The sequence below is a fragment of the Magnolia sinica genome, chromosome 4, assembly GCF_029962835.1.
Source record: "Magnolia sinica isolate HGM2019 chromosome 4, MsV1, whole genome shotgun sequence".
Taxonomy (NCBI): Eukaryota; Viridiplantae; Streptophyta; class Magnoliopsida; order Magnoliales; family Magnoliaceae; genus Magnolia; species Magnolia sinica.
In genome coordinates, this window is record NC_080576.1 from 59,334,138 (window position 1) to 59,354,566 (window position 20,429).

General features: G+C 40.3%; 1 pseudogene; it reads right to left on the reverse strand.

The window, feature by feature from the left end:
* Positions 1–2,392: 2,392 nt before the first annotated feature.
* LOC131244851 (small nucleolar RNA R71) lies at positions 2,393–2,491 on the reverse strand (annotated as a pseudogene).
* Positions 2,492–20,429: the final 17,938 nt, after the last annotated feature.

A 20,429-nucleotide genomic window follows, 5' to 3' on the forward strand; every position in this document is an offset into this window, starting at 1 on the left:
TTTAATGCTTTCTTTTAGGGTTTTAATTCCAATCATGTCTATGTTTGGCTAAATTCCTTAGCTAGGGCTAAGGGGTGAAGCTTGTAGCGTGTTGGGATGTTTTTCTTGTTTTGATTCTTGTTCTTGTTAAATGTCATTGACTTTCAGTTATTTATTAAGGAATATTTTTAGTTTTTAATGGATTGTTCATTATGCCAAAGAATGGATATTTGGAGACCATGATTGAAGATTTCAAGACCCTGAGATCCAAGGAAACCAAGCGGAGAAGGAAGTGCGCAGTGCAAAGTGCAGAATCCATAAAATCTTTGTCATTGACCACCTATCGATGACATCGAAGTCATCATTCGATGACATCAACCACAGTTTGATGACAATGAAGAATTACAAGAAAATCAAGTTTGGTCGCTGAACGAATTGGATGCATTTCTCAATGGATCGAAGACTTCTTCAATGACTCGAAGAACCGTTCGATGACATCGATCTTTTCGCAGAATTTTGGAGAAACTCGCTGGACTGTTTTAGACACATTCTCAATGGATTGAGCACCCTTCGATGCAATTGAAGGTCTACTCGATGACATCAAAAGAAGGTTCGATGGCACAATGACTTACGTAGTGCAAAAGGAATTACGCAGTGCATAAAGACGCGACTTCTGGAAATCAACTTACGTTAGATGACATCAAAGGCGTTACGCATAACTTAACACGGACTATGTAAATTGAGGCAGTTTTGCAATCTTTCAGGAACAAGGCTATAAATATGGGTTTCCTAGGCACTTTTTAGGATATCTAGGGTTTGAAGGAGCTAAGTCAAAGGGTGGGGGAGCCTCCCAAGAGTTTTTCTTCTTTCCTAGTTTGTTTTTAATGCTTTCTTTTAGGGTTTTGATTCCAATAAGGTCTATGTTGGGTAAATTCCTTAGCTAGGGCTAAGGGGTGAAGCTTGTAGCGTGTTGAGATGTTTTTCTTACTCTGATTCTTGTTCTTGTAAAACCTCATTGACTTCTAGTTTTTATTAAGGAATATTTTCAGTTTTTAATGGTTTATTGTGACTCAAATTACAATTGATCTGTGATAGCTTTGAATATCTTCTTTTTATGTTTTGAGATTATGAGATTGGTAAATCTTGTTGACCACCATCGTCTCCTGGGCATGTTGGGTGATGAAATCCCTTCTAATCATCACAATCCTCTCTGATGTATGGCTAGATCTATGAAAAGTTCGGAGATTTGATTATCTCATCTTCCAATTGGATAGGATAGGACTCCAATTCCGATTGTGATTCTTGAATCTAGTAAGGCAACATCCTGATAGCTACAAGTGGATCCTTAGCATCCTAGTTCCCACTTTTAATTGATAGATTAAGATTTATTCACAATTACTCCTTGATTTTAGAATTTCTAATATAGATCTTTCTCTACTTCTAGTTCTAGATACTTTTAGAATACACACAAGATTAGTCCCTGTGGATTCGACCTCGGTCTCACCGAGATTATTACTACATCATGACCCTACACTTGGGGTTAGGAACACGTTTTTGCTACCATTTCTTAGGATTAACGGCTATGTTTTTTTGAATTTAATTAGTATTAGAATTAAGTTAAGATTAGGGTTTATTTTCTATTTTATTTCTAGCTTAGGATTTTTTCTACGTTGTTTTTAAAAACTAATTTGTTTTTTGGTTTTGTAGGATTTAACATAGAGATCTCCAATCTAGTAACCTCTTTCTAATTCTCTCTCTCTTTCTTTTCTAGATTTCTTATTGCCTTTTGTTTTCTTTCCTCTTAAGATTAGGTTAGATTCTGAACTTGAGGACTCAGAGTGTTTCGTGCCCAGGTGGGTCCGTGACAACACTCTACGTCTTTCGAGTGTAGGAGGATTAATCGAAGGGTTGCCTGTCCATCACAGGATTAGACACCACTTGAGATCATCTATGTCACTGGAAGTTATGGCTGTTAATCAACTTACAAATCAACCTCAACCTCCAGTTGAGGAAGCTTAGGGTGAGAATGAGGTGAATCATGCACCCTGCCTTGTACTTTATGAGATTATCTACAATCGGCGGGGGTGAGAACACCATCATGCATGATCTTTCTAGAGAATGAAGGACATATGGATATCAAGTCAGGAGTGATCCAACTCCTTCTAAAATTCTATGGACTTGAATATGAAAATCCATATCTACACATGCAAGATTTTGATGAGATAATAGCCACTTTATACTTTCTGAATGTGTTTGAAGACACGATCAGGCTGAAACTCTTTCCCTTCTCCTTAAAAGAAAAGGCCAAGTTGTGGTTGCACTCACTACGTCCACGATCGATTGGTAGATGGAACGAAATGACAAGGGAGTTCATTAATAAAATTTTCCCATATCATAAAATGAACACCCTTAAAAAGTCAATCATGAACTTTGCCCAAAAGGAAGATGAAACATTCTTTCAATGTTGGGAGCGGTTCAAGGATCTTGTCAGTTCATGCCCACAACACGTTTTTGAAACATGGCGCGTAAAAAGTTTCTTCTATGATGGGTTGACATCTTCTATGCGCCAAATGGTTGAGACAATGTGCAATGGGGAATTCATAAGCAAATATGTCAATGATGTGAGGAACTATTTTGACAATCTTGCTAAAAACACACAATCATGGGACATCTCCACAAAATTTAGCACCAACTCTAAGCTTACTCAATTAAAGGAGAAGGGTTGAACATATCTTTTAAAAGAGCAAGATGATATAAATGCTAAAGTGGCTAGTCTCACAAGGAAACTCGAGGCCATGAAACTTAAGAAGGATAAGGCTAAGGAAGTTGTTTGTGGTATTTACGCTTACAATATACATACAACTGAAAATTATCCAACAATACTTGCTTTTCGAGAGGTATTGAATGAACAATCGAATGTTGTGAACAATTCCCAAAGACCTTTCAATGGACTGTTCACAACCCCAAGTGTAAAGTCCCGATGTAGTAATAATCACGGTGAGACCGAGGTCGAATCCACAGGGACTACTCTCTTTTGTATTCTGAAAGCAACTAGAAGTAGAACTAGAAGAAGATGTGAATCTAAACTTGGAATAAAAAGGGAGTAATTAGGAAGTGTATAATTTGAAACCTAAGAATTCAAAGGTGGGAACTAGGGTTTCTAAGGATCCACCTGTAGCAATCAGGGTGATACTATGTTTAATTCGATGAGACAACCAGAATTGGCGTCCTATCTTATCCAGTTGGAAGATATAACAATAAAATCAAATCTGAATTTCCTTTGATCTAATTCTCAATGGATGAGAGTTGTGAGGATTGGAAGTGATTCCATCACTTAGCCATGCCCAGGAGACAATGAAAAACAACTGGATATACCAATTCCCACAATCAATCATAAGAGAATTATGTAGATTAGAAGGGATTCCATCATCCAACCATGCCCAAGGGACGATGGTGAACAACAGGATTTTCTAATTTCACAATCTCAATTCATGAAAAGAAGACACTCAAATCTATTGCAGATCTATTGTAATTTGAGTCACAACAAACCATTCAAAACTGAAAGTATTCCTTAAATATCAATCTAGAATCAAAGTAAGTTCAACATAAATATGAATAAAAGCAATAGAAACATCCCATCAAGCTATAAGCTTCGCCTCTTAGCCTTAGCTAAGAGGTTTAACCAACCATAGACATGATTAGATTTAAAACCTTAGAAGAAAGCATGAAAAACTAAGGAAGAAAGAAGAAAAATGCTTGGCGACGGCTCTCCACCCTTGTGCTTTGCTCCTCCAAACCGTAGATTCATGCCCAGTGATGCCTTGGGGTCTCCTATTTATAGTTGAGGTCCTCCATGCTTCAAATCGACCTACCAATTCCGAAAACCACCTCAAATTTATGCACTCCGCATAACTTTACATAACTTCGTGCAATTCGTCCGATGACATCGAACTGCCTTCAATGTCATTGAAGGTGCCTTGCACCCATGCTTTTTCCATGCTGTTGTAACTTCATCCAAACTCTGTAACCTTCTATTTCATTGAACTTACCTTCAATGTCTTCGAAGGTGTCTTCGATGTTATCGAATGGTGTTTGAGGAATCGATAATGCATCCAAAACAGTCGAGAGAATTATTTCAATTTCTTCAATAAATTCGACGTAATCAAAGAGGCCTTCGATGTCATTGAACATGTCTTCGATATCATTGAGGAGGACTTCAAGTACTCAAATATGGTGCCCAATATGTCCAGCAAGTTTTACCAAAAATCTATAGAAAATTCAATGTCATCGAAATGGCTTCGATGCCATCGAGTATTCGAGTCATCGAACAAGTCCTCGATTCATTGAAAAATGTCTTCAATTTTTCCAGCAGCCAACTTGATTTTCCTTCATAAATTCGATGTCATCGACCCGTGTTCTATGTCATTAAATGATAGTTTCGATGTCATCGAACGGTGATCGATGATATAGTCAATGTGAATTCTTCACTTGTTCTTTTGACTTCGTTCCTTCTCCACTTAGTTTTCTTGAATCTTGGGACCTTGAAATCTTCAATATTTATCTCTTAAGATCCATTCTTTGCCTTGGGGATCTTTGAGCGTCAAACCCATGCTTTTAGCACCTTTTCCACTCCAAGCTCTTAAATTCACCTTGCAACACAAACATGAGTAAAATAGGACATTAAGTAGTATCATGTTCATAAAACCAAGATATAAATAGGGAATAATATGCAATATTTGACCCTCAACACAATCCCCAACCAGCATTTTGCTAGTCCCGAGCAATGTATGCGTGAAATAAATCTCAATGCTTAATGTCTTAAACCTCTTTCAAAAAATAATCTTTTGTACACTCAAGTATGAATGGGTACAATTAAGATACAAACGTAAGATTTTGAAAACCTCAAGCTGACTCACATATGCAACCAATCAAATAAGTTCTTTATCCATTAAATCAAAGCCTAGTTTGCATATCAAGTTTTTTAATGTGCTAAGTGAAACTCAACTTACTTCCTGTACAACTGCTATTAGTTCATCATGTTAGCCATGCTCATCACTTCAAGATCAGTTTGAAACTCAAGTACTGATTCTGAACTTATTCCCTTCTCCTTCTTTTTTCAGTTTTTTATTTTATACTGATGATCAATTTTTATTCATTCTTTTTATTTTTGCATTCTTTTCTAAATTTTTCATTCTTTTCTTGACCTCTTTGTTGATCTCATGTTTTTTAATTAGTTCTTTTCTTCTTTTAAGGTGGATAAAATTCTCTAGACTCGATTCTCACCATTTATCAATGATTCACATACTAACAATCAGAAATTCTAGCATGTCTTACAGAAGACAAATTAAATGTGTCTTGTGATTTAGATTAACGTGATATTCAAACTGCCTCTTAATCAATTTAGCATAGGAACTTATGTGATAGATTACTTAGATGATCAAACTCCAACAATCCAAAATTCAATCTTTATCTTATCATACCTAAAGAATTCTTAAGTACACAATTCATTGCTTCCCAAACAGATTTCAACTTGAAACATTGAAAATTTTAAATTTTTTTGCTCAAAACTGAGAAAACACTGATTAGTTTACCTAATTCCCCATCCCCAACCTAAAAATCTACATTATCCTCAATGTATAAGAAATAAGAATTTAATGCAAAAAGAGGCAATGTAAATAAAAGGGTAGTGATGGAAAGGTAATACCTGGAGAAGGAATTTTTTAGGCTTTTCCAATGATCTAAGTGTGAAGATGGTTTAACACAAGAGTTAAACCAACATAAAACAAACTATCCTATAGAGCGAAATAAAAAACTATCTTAAACATCGGAAAGCAAACTATCCTAGTCCTAAATCATATGAAAGCAATAAACCTAGACTATACCTCAAATAGACTAGGAGGTCAATCCTAGTAAACAGGATCAATCATAGGTATGGACATGTCCTCTGAAACAAAAATTTCAACAAATAGCTTTAAACGATGTCCATTTATTTTGAATTCATTGTCATTGTTTGGATTCCAATTCTCGACAGCCCCATGAGGATAGACATTAGTAATTGTAAAAGGGTCGATTCAACGAGATCGGAGTTTACCTAGAAAAAGATGTAACCGAGAATTATACAAAAGGACCTTCTGACCTGGTGTGAATGATTTCTAAAGAATGTGTTGGTCATGAAACACCATTTTGTCCTTGTAAATTCATGAGTTCTCATATGTATCATTCTGAATCTCTTCAAGTTCATTCAACTGAAGTTTGCATAACAAGCTAGCATTGTCCAAATTGAAGTTCAGATTTTTAATCACCCAGTAGGCCATATGTTCCAACTCCACAGGTAAGTGACAAGCCTTCCCATAAACAAGTCTAAAGGGAGATATTTCAATAAGGGTCTTAAATGCAGTATGGTAGGCCCATAAGGCATCAGTCAAACAGATTGAGTAATCCTTACGGTCAGGTTTAACCATTTTCTTAGAATATGTTTAATTTTTTGATTGAAAATCTAGCTTGCCCACTTGTTTGTGGGTGATATAGAGTGCTCACTTTATGGGAGATGTCATATTTCTTCATTAAGTTAGCAAATGGCTTATTACAAAAATGTGAACCTTCATCACTAATGATGGCCCAAGGAGTTTCAAATTGGGAAAAGATGTTCTCTTTTAAGAATTTAATGACCGTTTAATGATCATTATTTTGGCATGGGATTGCTTTGGCCCATTTAGTGACATAGTCTACTACTAGTAAAATATATAAATTTCTAAAAGATTGGGGGAACGGTCCCATGAAATCGATGCTATAGTAATCAAATGCTTCAATGATCATAATGGGGTTCAAAGGCATCATATTTTGATGGGACAATGCTCCCAATTTCTAACAATGCTCACAAGCTTTGTGAAACTCATGAGTGTCCTTAAACATAGTGGGCCAGTAAAAGCCACACTGCAGAATTTTGGCCATAGTCTTTTTAGCAGAAAAGTGACCACCATAGGCCTGAGAATGATAAAAGGAGATGACACTTTGGTGTTCATTGTCTGGACACATGTCCTTAAGATTTAGTTTGGGTAAGAATTAAACAAATATGGATTATCCCAGAAGAATTTGCGTATCTCGGTAAGGAATTTCTTCTTATCATGCACAGTCCAATGTGTTAGCGTGAAACCTGTGACAAGATAATTAACAATATCTACAACCAAGGTGTAACATCTCAGAAAAATCCGTACAAAGACCCGAGTACCACCTCAGGTAGAAATCGCTAAGGATCAAATTATGTAGAAATTAGATGAAAATTAATTAAGTATTAAACTGAATTAATTGTCAAATTAGTTCAAATCACTTTCTTTACGAACTACAAGACCCAAAACTAGTAGAATTGCTAACTCTACATTACCTAAAAACCTAGGAACAGTCTCAAAACCCAGTTACTCTCGGGAGCATCTTGAAACTCCTTATTAGACCTGGACTGAGCATCAAAAGCCTGATTACCGTGAAACTATACGATTATGACCACCTTACTGGGCTTGACAACCATCTCAGGAATCAAATACAAATAGTATCCAAAAATGCACAACTTGAGCTTGGATCAAAGTGTGTGAGAAATGCGAATATTTTTAGAAAATAAACTCAAACTTAAGTGAATTGGGCCGTTCGCTTACAGGCCAAATATAAGGTTTCAGACCATCAGATTTTGACCAAACTACACCCTTAGATCAGGGAAATTTCCTAACATGGGTCAGTGTACTTGTGGCCCTGATCGAGTGACGATGGCCGTTGAACTGAAACTGGTCCTCCACGGTCGATCCACTAATCCAATCAGATCAAAAATTTAACCTGGCATAGATCCATTGCCAAGGAACTTTCTCTAGACCATATGCAGAAAATGGACCTCCAAATGAGATCCGTTGGCCCAAAATGGATGACTTTTGGCTATAACATAAGTATATCATGACCCTGGGGCCATTGACATCAATTCTGGGCCTATATAAGGGCCTTAACCCACCCCACTCTCATTCCATACGATTTTCCTAAACCCTAAGAGAGATAAGAGAGAAAAGAGAAGGAGAAAGTGAGGAGAATGAGAGAGAGTTGTGGTTTGTCACTGAGATTCATTCCCGTGCACTCCACATGCTGAATCCTCTCTTTTGTGTCACTATACCAGTGATTTTGACTCCATTTTTGGGTAAGGAATCCTAACCCTAATCTGTTTTAGGTATCCAAATAGGTAGATTGGCGAAATAGCTAACCTATTTATTGTTATAGGTAGCCGTTGTGCCGTAAACTAAGGAATAGTGTAAGAACCGAGTTCGTAATTGTCATACCAATGAAAGGTTCAGACTATAAATTTTTAGGTTATGGTTTTCAAGGCTTTCAATGTTAGTTAATGATTTATGACTGACTTGATTGCTGTCACATGTACTTACGTGTAATGTTTTTCGTGCTTTACACATATATACGAACTATGTTGGATATAATGCATTCCATGTGTTTGTTGAAATGTTTTAATGAATATGAAATTATGACTTATACTTGTCATGATTATTTATTAAGAATACATGATTATTGTATGTGTGACAACTCCCTTGTGAAAGGATATGCTATAATATACGTTAACTAATTTATTACATGTACATTGATATGGGTAGTCTAAGTATTTGATAAAATGCCTGAATGAGAAAATTCTTGTTAAAGTGTATTTAATGTGGGTGTTGAGATAGTATTCTCAATTACCTTATCTATCGTTATAGTTTCCTTCATGTAACCTATATCGCTGCTACATGCCTTATGGGTGAAATGCCTATGCATGTTAACATGTGCACTATGTGTTTGTTAAAATGCTCAAATGAGATTTTTATTTAAATTGGTTGTCACATGCTAGTTTTGGCTAGCACATATGAATGCCTATTATGTTTAAGTATGATTGGGACTGATACGTAGTCTAGACAATTGGGAACGGTTTACGACAAGTAGCTGAACTAGTTTCACCACGACAGATACGTCCGATGAATTCGAGTCGTCCGGTGATTATCGACAATGGTTAGGCTACGAGGAGTGCGCATGCACTCCATGTCGATTAATTCAATGTGTGCTTATACCAGTCGAACTTGTCAAGCAACTGGATTGGTTTAATGTATGTTCACCATGTATGGAAGCTACTGCTTGAATCGAAGGTACCACTTACCATTGAAAAGCCCATGTAACCTTGGTACAATGATCCGCTAAGACTCATGAGCTGGGCATGGTAGTATGGGACATCGTGTTTGAGTTGTCGACCTATGCTGGGGTGACAAGCCTCCCCGTATTGTCCAGTGACCAAACCAAACTCGTGAGCCAACTACGGTGGTATGGGACACTGTATTCGACCTGTCGGCCTATGCTAAGGTGACGAGCCTTTCCCATAGTGACCTCGAGTATAACGTAGGCTTACGCCAAGGTGAAAAGCATCTCATAAGGACCTAAACTTGCCTGTCCACTATTTTTAAACTAGGGGTGACGTTGTCCTATAACTTGCCTATCGTATGTGATTAACTAAGACTGATGACCCTATATGGATCATAGTTTGGGTAAATGATATAAAAGGAGGTACCTTAGCTTCCCGAATCTACTATATGAATAGGTCTATTTAAGAACTTGGCTAACACGACCATGCACCGCATTGCACATGCTTTTAGCGTGGGAGTTGAGCACGATGGGAGTTTAGCATGCATGTGAGATGATGTCGTAGAGGGAGTGCAGGAGAGGGCATGCATCATTAACACATACCATCCTTTTATTAATCAGAGTACTTAGGAATGCTTGTTACATTGCTCTATTATTCCTTCTTAACTGAATTGATAATATGTTAACCTTTGCCTTATAGCTCCACTGAATTGATCACTTACTCCCACTCTGAGACGGTGTTTTAAAGCACCAACCAAACTCTATTTTAGTTTCAGATGATGGCGAGGCTTATGAGTTGAGCTAACCTTCTACGACGACGAGGAGTTCTCCTACCTGCAACTCTCTAGTGTGTCTATGTAGACCTGAAGTTACGTCACCGGGGCTATAGGGATATGGATTAGATGACATTACACTTTATCATTTGTAAATTTTAGAATTATACATGTAATTATTTAACCTGGTGACACGTTCATACTCTGGGGACTTACAACCACTTATAGGCCTTATATATCTTTCAAAGTCTTTCGCTTACTAAATTTAATCATCTTTGGAGTATGATATACTAATTTTCTATAATCCCAATCATGTTTAATGTAAAAATATGGATAATATTTAATCATCATTATCTATGTAGCATAAGTGATGTGTTGGAACTCGGGAGTTAAGCGTTTGCTCGATCCTCGATTTTCGGGGCATTACAAGTTGGTATTAGAGCATGATTTAGATTAAACTAGACCTAGGTTATGGTAACACAATGCACGCTGACATACTTTGACTTAGGAGGGAGCGTTAAAACATAGAAACGAACCTAGGATTCCAAGTTTCGTTGACGGGCGAAACTGACCGCAGAAACAGGACCCGTATGCTTTTGTGATCATGTGAGGTGACCCACGTTCTTTTCTAGACCATCAAATGACAGGTTTAGATGATGATTTAACATATTTCACACTCAAATAACTAAAAAAATGTGAATGTGCATGAGATGGAACCCGAAACAACTCAAACGGACTCGGGGGCCCAAACGACCAAATTGGGGGGGACTAAAGTGGACCCCACACATTTTTGGTACCCTGGGGGGATGCCATCGCCCTAGGTCTAGTGGACAATGATGGCATTTCCCCAACCGAGAGGCCTCACTGTCTAAGGACAGCAGGCAGGGGGGTCGGCCGTTATACATGCATGTGGGGCCCATGAAATCATGTGGGGGCCCCCTATACCTCCCCATTTGTCTCATTTCCTTCATTTTCACCCCTCCATGCTTTTCAAATCTCCTAAAATCCCTTTTTCTCTCTCAAACCACCCCTCCATTCTCATATCATCTTCTTCTTCATCACTACATACACACCTCCCACCATTCCTTTCAAACCCATCTCCTATCTCCCTTATTTTCCTCACATTTGGGCACACAAACCATTCTTGGTGTCTTAAAAATCTCAAGGTCCAACAACTCATACTATCCTCTAATTTGTTTCACTCTCATGGCTCTTTTTGAGTTAGTGGCAGCCATATTTTTTCTTTTCACCCTTCTTTCTCTCAAGGGAAAGAAGAGGGCTTTCACGGATGAAGTCGGGCCTAGCCGCCCTACCCGTTCAAGGAGACAAAGGCACCGAAGCTAGTACAAGCATCGATCAAGAGCTAAGGACAAAGTGAGATGTCGATCCCCAGTTTTCTCTCGAAAGAACTCTATTAGCAGAAATGGCACATGGAAGGTTTCGAGGCTATAGAGTTCTTTTTGAAGCACATGTGGACAAGAAACTATTTGGGCTTTATCTGGTGATATATCTCCTCTTGGACGCCGGGTAGGGTACCATATTTGAGGGTAAGTCTCATGTGAATAAGAGCACTATCCGAGCCTTCTACGCCCATATACGAGAGCCATTACTGGAGCTGGAGCCTCTATAGTTCTCTATCCCCATGAGAAGGCGGGAAGCCATTGTCAAATTGGACTAGATAGCCCGAATCATGGGATGCTACTTGGTGAGGTTCATACTAGTGAGAAGAGTCTCAAGAGTGTGTGAGAAAGAGATCGTCGTACGTGATTTATTTATGGCCGACTGGTCCACTGGAGTCGAGGCAACTGCCTCCTAGCGACCAAGATGACTCATTATTTCCACCTACTCCATCACATATTCATGTTTAATGTGTATCCTAGATGGAGAAATTGCTCTGAATACATGCGTTTGATGGTGGACTTCCTGTACCGAGCTGGGCAAGGAGACAAGCTGTGCCTGCCTACATATATACTACTACAGATAGTTCAAACTACACACTCTCCTAGGATAGACATTTCACTCCCATTCGGCCGTTGCTCGTGAATTCGGCTGTAGACTTGGCTCAAAAAGGCTTGCGCTAATCCATTTCACCAACGACACTACTCTCAACAACATAAGTATTGTGCCACGACAATGTCAAGCCCGACTTGATGAGAGTGAGGATGAGACGGGAAGTGAAGAGGAAGAAAGTGATGAAGAAGGGTGGGATGAAATAGGGGAAGGAAGCGAGGAAGTGGAAGAGCGGGAAGAGAAAGAAGAGGAGGCCCAAGACTCTGATGGGGGCTCTCCTTTTGCCACACATAAGCACCACCGTGATCGGGCTACTTTAGAAGCCTGCTTGGCTCAGATTGAGGAGGGCCAAGTCACCATACGATAGGAGGTCAGTGAGACCCCGGGCAAGCCTGAAGAGAGTCAGGCCTTCGTGAAACAGAAATTTAAGAAGGTGTCTTACACCTTGAAGGCTCTCCTGTGCTGTCTGCAGGACAAGTGTGCTCCTCCTCCATCACCGGATTCAAACGGCTAGTCCTATGTTGTAGTCATCTTTGGGTTTTCTTTGCTTTCTTGTTTCCCATGTTATAGCCTTGATAGGCTTGGTACTAGGGTGGATTTGATGGTGTGTTTGGTGTTTAAAGCTTTATTAGATTTAGCGCACATGCATCTTCGGTCATGGTCTATGTAAACCTACCTCCCATGTATTATGACAATTTTGGTTTAATGAAATGCATGCGGCACCTTTTGTTATGAAATGCATAGAATGCTTGAGAAATTGAGTGTTGTTATGCTAAATCTTACATGTGTTGCACCCTATGTTGTATATAGGGAATGTCACCTAAGGCCACTCGGAATACGACCCCTCTTACACTTAGCGAATCGATTGACGGGGCACCTCCCCTAAGCGATAGCCATATAGACCCCAGTTTGGGGCCGGATCACGAGACTATGTTGGATTCTCAGCTGGCCACTGGCCCCACGGATGGGCAGACACCTTTTGCACTAATGGTTCTGGAGCAGAACCGTGCATCCATGCCGATGCCTCACATGCCTCATATGGCTTCTCCTCCTAATAGGTTGGCGCAGATGATACTCCTTATGCAGCAGCAGCAAAAGATTTGGACCACCATAATAAGGGCCCTTGCCCAGAATATGAATATGGTTCCACCTGCACCACCTGTGCACCCTACTGGAAACCAGAATGCTAGCGGCTTACGCTTCTGACCTCCCACTTTTGTAGGTACTCACAAACCTAAGGAGGCTGAGTACTGGCTTGACCGCATCTCTAAGATGTTGAAGCCGCTACACTGCACTGAGGCAAAGTAGGTTGAGTTGGTCACCTACATGTTCCAGAAGGATGCATGTCTGTGGTTGGATAGTATCCTGCAGATAGTTCCCATAGGACATGTATGTATGTGGGGAGCTTTTGAGACCCACTTTCATGAAAAGTATTTTCCCCTCACCTACCATAACGAGAAGGAGAGTGAATTCCTTCACCTCCATCAGGGAGGGATGTCTTTGGCTGAGTATGAGAATAGGTTCACGGAGCTGGCCAGGTATGCTCCTTTGATCCTAGTAAACAAGCCGATGCGAATGCGGTGATTCTTTGAGGGTCTACGACCCGAGGTATGCTTGAAGATGTGTTGTGCTAGCATACTCGACTATGTTGAGCTAGTGAACATGTCTTTGCGAGCCGAGTAGGACGGGGACATATTTTCCCGTACGCGCATGCCCATGGTTCCTAGGCCTTGACCAGATTTACTGAGTAGACCATTCCTCAATAAGAGGCTATGTGCAGATTCTCCTCCTCGGCTTATGGCTCCATCGACACAGCCGAGGTGACCTAATGTATGGTGCACCTACTACAAGAGGTCAGGCCATTCTGATACTTACTGCTTCACCAGGATGAGGGACAATGACTTCATGCCCTCTCAAAAGATTAATCGTCAGATGCCACCAGATATCTTGGCTCCACCTCTACGATCAGCACCGCTTGCACAATCTTCTTATAGGCCACCTACACCTCGATTTAGGCTGCCTCAACGGCCTATGACACCACAACCAAATCGACCTCAACAAGCTCGTGTACACTCACTTGCAGCTGAGGCATCCGAGACAACAGTTACAACACTGATGGCTTTCAAAGTCACATTACATATTCAAGGTACACCAATCTTCTTATTGGTGGACACCGGGTACACTATCTTTATAATATCATGCACAACAGTGAAGCGACTAGTGTTGGGAATAGCTCCTACGAAGGGGGTGAGAATCCTTACCACCACAGGGACCTTTTTAAATGTTATTAAGATTTGTATGGATTGCTCGATAGACTTAGGAAGCAAGATAGTACTCGTTGACCTGATCATTGCTCCATTACACCATTACGACGTTATCCTCGGTATGGATTGGCTCACTGAGATGAAGGCTGAGATCGATTACAATATCAGAGTGGTGACAGCCCATGCACTTAAGGGCACGACCTTTACTTTTCCAGTTCAGGTTAGTTGGCCCTACCGCATTGGTTGTTATGCCACCTTCCTAAAGAATGTTGATGGTCTGACACTTGGGAGTACGCCTATAGTTCGGGATTTCACGAACGTGTTCAGGAAAATACCTGGACTGCCTCCTTAGTGCGAGATCAATTTTACCATTGATCTAGTGTTGGGTGCGACACCCATTTCACTACCGACTTATCGCATGCCTCCATGTAAAATGGAGGAGTTGAGGAGACAAATTGATGACCTGTTGGATTCGGGCTTCATACAACTGAGTGTATCTCCCTCGGGAGCACTTGTGTTGTTTGTGAAGAAGAAGGATGGATCACTATGATTGTGTATTAATTATTGCAGATTGAACTAAGTGACAGTAAAGAACAAGTATCATTTGCCCAGGATAGATGATTTGTTTGACCAGTTGAAGGGGGCACAATATTTCTCAAAGATCGACTCACAATCAGGGTATGGCCAATTGCGTGTCAGGGATGAGGACGTGAAGAAGACAACGTTTAGAACCAGCTTTGGGCACTACGAGTTCCTTGTAATGTCATTTGGGCTCACGAATGCACCGGCCGTGTTCATAGATCTGATGAACCGGGTGTTTCAGCCGTATCTGTACCGATTCATCATCGTGTTTATAGATGATATTCTGATATACTCTAAGAGTCGGGAGGATCGTGAGGAACACCTGTGAGTAGTCTTTGATACACTCAAGAAGAACCAGTTGTTTGCCTAGTACAAGAAGTGTGACTTCTGGAAGGTAGAGGTCAAATTCCCGAGACATGTGGTGTCCAAGGAAGGAATAGCTATAGACCTTACTAAGGTAACCGTAGTTCAGGACTGGGAGCAGCTCGGTTTGGTGACTGAAGTGAGGAGCTTTCTTGGCTTGGCAGGTTACTACCATCGATTCATTAGGGACTTTTCCAAGATAGCTAGGTCATTGTCTCAACTCACTCGGAAGGGTCTTAAGTTTGCCTGGAATGAGAAGGTAGAGGCAGCTTTTCAGGAACCGAAGGACAAGTTGACGTCTGCCCCTGTTGTAGTATTGTCAAAGTAAGGGGTCAAGTATAAGATCTACACTGATGCTTCTTGTGTTGGTTTGGGTTGTGTTCTGATGCAGAAGGACAAAGTTATTGCCTATGCATTGTGACAGTCGAGGAAGCACGGGGAAAACTACCCTACGTATGACATAGAGTTAGCGGTCATCATCTTTGCATTAAAGCTTTGGAGACATTACCTCTATGAGGAGGAGTTCGAGTTCTTTTGTGGCCACAAGAGCCTCGGGTATATATTTATGTAGAGGGACTTGAATATGAGGTAGTGACAATGGATGGAAACCTTGAAAGATTTCAAGTTCAAGGTCTCCTGCCATCCTTGCAAGGCTAACCTTGTGGCAGATGCATTGATTTGTAAGAAGACAATAGCATTGCGGCTCCTCTAATGATAGATGAGTGGAACATGGTAGAATTTGTGTGAGACTTCAAGCAGAAGCTTACAGTAGAAGAGTGGTTTGAGAGCATCGCACACATTCGTGTGCAGCCACCCATTAATGACAGGATTATTGTGGCTCAGAAAAACAATGAACTATTGGCAAAAATGAGAGAGCAAGTGAGCGACAGTGAAGACTTGGAATGAAGAGTTGGTATGGATGGGGGTTTACGTTATCATGGCCACCTATGCATCCCAAACCTTCATGACTTGAGAAGGGAAGTTCTCGAAGCTGCTCATAATTTGAAGATGGCAATGCATCCTGGTAGTATGAAGATATATTGAGATATGAAGCACTCGTACTGGTGAGATAATATGAAAGACCGCATAGTAGATTTTATGTCCTGTTGTCTTACGTGCCAGTAAGTCAAGGCCGAACATCTCCGACCTCCTGGTTTACTTTAGCCCACGCCCATAGCTAAATGGAAATGGGATTTCATTGATATGGATTTCATCTTAGGGTTACCAAAGACGAGGAAGGGTCATGACTCCATTTGGGTGATTGTAGACCAGTTAACGAAATCAGGTCATTTTCTCCCGATTAGAGTCTTAAACTCAGCAGACAATTTGGCTAAGCTGTACATTAAGGAGATAATACGTCTGCATGGAGTTCCTATGGAGATGGGGACACATGATTCACATCTATTTTCTGGACTCGTATCTAGGAAGTAATGAGTGTGAAACTGAAGTTCAGTACCGCGTTCAACCCATAGATGGATAGGCAAAAAGAACGGGTGAATCAGGTGTTGGAAGATATGCTGTGAGCTTATGTGCTTGATTTTAAGGACATTTGGGATGACTGTCTTCCTTATGCTGAGTTCACTTATAACAACAACTTTCAGGCGAGTATTGGCATGGCCCCCTACGAAGCACTGTATGGGGGTCCATGTAGAGCACCGCATTGCTGGGCAGAGGTTGGCGAGAAGAGTTTGATTGGCCCAAAGTTAGTATAAGCGACCTTAAAGAAGATTGATATTATCAAGCGTTGACTTCTAGCAGCACAGAGCAGATAGAAGAGTTACGTCGATACGAGGCAGCGACCGCTAGAGTTTGAGGTTGGGGACCATGTATTCTTAAAGGTCTCCCCCATGAAGGGAGTCATTCGGTTTGGAAAGAAAGGGAAGCTTGCGCCACGATTCATTAGCCCATTCTAGATACTAGACTGAGTGGGTGTGGTTGCGTATCGCCTTGCTTTGCCCACACCACTTGCCGGCATGCACAACAATTTCATGTATCGATGCTGAAGAAATACGTTCCTGATCCTTCCCACATTATCAAATGGGAGAAGGTACAGTTGAGTGAAGATGCTACTTATGTACTGCGACCAACGCAGATTCTAGATAGGAAGGAGCAGGTGCTGCGTGGTAAGGTTATCCCGCTTGTGAAGGTACTATGGACACACCACATTGAGGAAGAGGCTACTTGGGAAATGGAAGCCGAGGTCCATAAGAACTTTCCTCAGATTCTTGAGGTACTAATTTCGATGATGAAAATTTTCTTTAAGGGTGGTAGATTGCAACGTCTCAGAAAAATTCATATAAAGACCCGAGTGCCACCTCAGGCAGAAATAACTCAGGATCAAATTATGTAGAAATTAGATGAAATTAATTAAGTACTAAACTGAATTAATCAGCAAATTAGTTTGAATTACTTTCTTTATGAATTGTAAGACCTAAAACTAGTAGAATTGCTAACTCTACATTACCTAAAAACCTAGGATCAATCTCAAAACCAAGTTGCTCTGGGGAGCATCTTGAAACTCTGTATCGAACCTGAACCGCACTTCGAAAGTCTGATTACTATGAAACTATACGGTTATAACCGCCTTACTGGGCTTGATAACCATCTCGAGAATCAAATCCGAATAGTATCCAGAAACGCACAACTTGAGCCTGGAGTGAAGTGTGTGAGAAACGCGAATATCTTTAGAAAATAAACTCAAATATAAGTGAATTGGGCCGTTCGCTTGTAGGCCAAATATAAGATTTCAGACTGTTAGATTCGGACCCAACTACACCCTTGGATTAGGGAAATTTCTCAACACATGTCAGTGTATTTGTGGCCCTGATCGAGTGACGATGGCCATTGAACTGAAATTGGTCCTTAACGGTCGATCCACTAATCCGATCAAACCAAAACTTTAACCTGACATAGATCCATTGCCAAGGAATTTTCTTTGGACTGTATGCAGAAAATGGACCTCCAAATGAGCTCTGTTAGCCCGAAATGGATGACTTTTGGCTATAACCTAAGTATACTATAGCCTTAGGGCCATTGACATCAGTTCTGGGCCTATATAAGGGCCTTAACCCACTCTTCTCTCATTCCATACGATTTTCCTAAACCCTAGGAGAGAGAAGAAGAAAAGAGAAGGAGAAAGTTAGAGAGAGTTGTGGTTTATCGCTGGGATTCATTCCTGCCAGTCCACGTTCTGAATCCCCTCTTCCATGTCACTATACTGGCGATTTCGACAACATTTTTTGGTAAGGAATCCTAACCCTAATCTATTTTAGGTATCCAAATAGGTAGATTGGTGAAATAGCTAACCTATTTCATGCTATAGGTAACCGTTGTGCCGTAAACGAAGGCGTAGTGTACGAACCATGTTCGTAATCGGCGTACCGACGAAAAGTGTGGACTATAAATGTTTAGGTTATGGTTTTCAAGGCTTTCAATATCAGTTAATGATTTATGACTGACTTGATTGCTATCACAGGTACTTAGGTGGAATGTTTTCCGTGCTTTACACATATATACGAACTATGTTGAATATAATGCATTCCATGTGTTTGTTGAAATGTTTGAATGAATATGAAATTATGATTTGTGCTCGTCATGATTATTTATTAAGAATACATGATTGTTGTATATGTGACAACTCCCTTGTGAAAGGATATGCTATAATATGTGTTATAACTAATTTATTACATGTACATTGATATGGGTAGTCTAAGTGTTTAATAAAATGTCAGAATGAGAAAATACTTGTTTAAGTATATTTAATAAGGGTGTTGAGATAGGATTCTCAATTACCTTATCTATCGTTACAGTTTCCTTTATGTAACCAATGTCTCTGCTACGTGCCTTATGGGTGAAATGCCTATGTATATTAACATGTGCACTCTGTGTTTATTAAAATGCTCAAATGAGATTTATATTTAAATTGGTTGTCACATGCTATTTTTGGCTAGCACATATGAATGCCTATTATGTTTGAGTATGATTGGGACTGATACATAGTCTAGGTAATCGGTAATGGTTTACAACAAGTGGTCGAACTAGTTTTGCCATGACAGATACGTCCGATAAATCTGAGTCATACGGTGATTATTGACAGTGGTTAGGCCACGACGAGTACGCATGCACTCTATGTCGATTAACTCAAGGTGTGCTCATACCAGTCGAGCTTGTCAAGTAACCCGATTGGCCTAATGTATGTTCACCATGTATGGATGCTACTGTTTGAATCTAAGGTACCACTTACCATTGAAAATCTTGTTTAACCTTGGTACAATGATCCACTAAGAATCATGAGCTGGGCATGGTGGTATGGGACACCGTGTTCAAGCTATCGGCTTACGCTGGGGTGACGAGACTCCCTGTAGTGTCCAGTGAGCAAACTAAACTCGTGAGCCGAATATGGCGGTATGAGACACTGTATTTGAGCTGTCAGCCTACGCTAAGGTGACGATCCTTTCCCATAGTGACCTTGAGTATAATCTAGGATTACGCCGAGGTGACGAGCCTCCCGTAGCGACCTGAACTTGCTTGTCTATTATTTTTAAATCAATGGTGACGTTGACCTATAAGTTACCTATCGTATGTGATTAACTAGGACTGACGACCCTATATGGATCATATTTTGGGTAAATGATATAAAGAGAGGTACCTTAGCATCCCGAATCTGCTGTATGAATAGGTCTAATTAAGAACTTGGCTAACATGACCATGCATCGCATTGCATGTGCCTTTGTTGTGGGAGTTGAGCACAGTGGGACTTTAACATGTGCAACTGTGAGATGATGTCGCAGAGGGAGTGCAGGCGAGGGCATGCATCATTAATACAGAATCCTTGAATTACTCAGAGTACTTAGGAATGCTTGTTGTATTGCTTTATCATTACTGCTTGACTAAATTGATAACGTGTTAACCTTTACCTTATAGCTCCACTGAGTTGATCACTCACTCCCACTCTAGGACGTTGTTTTAAAACACCAACTAGAATTTGTTGTAGTTTCAAATGATGGTGAGGTTTACTAGTTGGAGCCAACATTTTACGACAATGAGGAGTTCTCCTTCCTATAACTCTCTGGCGGGTATATGTAGACCTGGAGTTGTGTCACCGGGGCTATAGGGATATGGATTAGATGACATTACACTTTATTATTTGTAAATTTTAGAATTATACATGTAATTATTTAACCTGGTGACACGTTCATACTCTGGGGACTTACAACCACTTATATGCCTTATATATCTATCAAAGTCTTCCGCTTGCTAAATTTAATCATCTCTGGAGTATGATATGTGATTTGGTATAATCCCACTTATG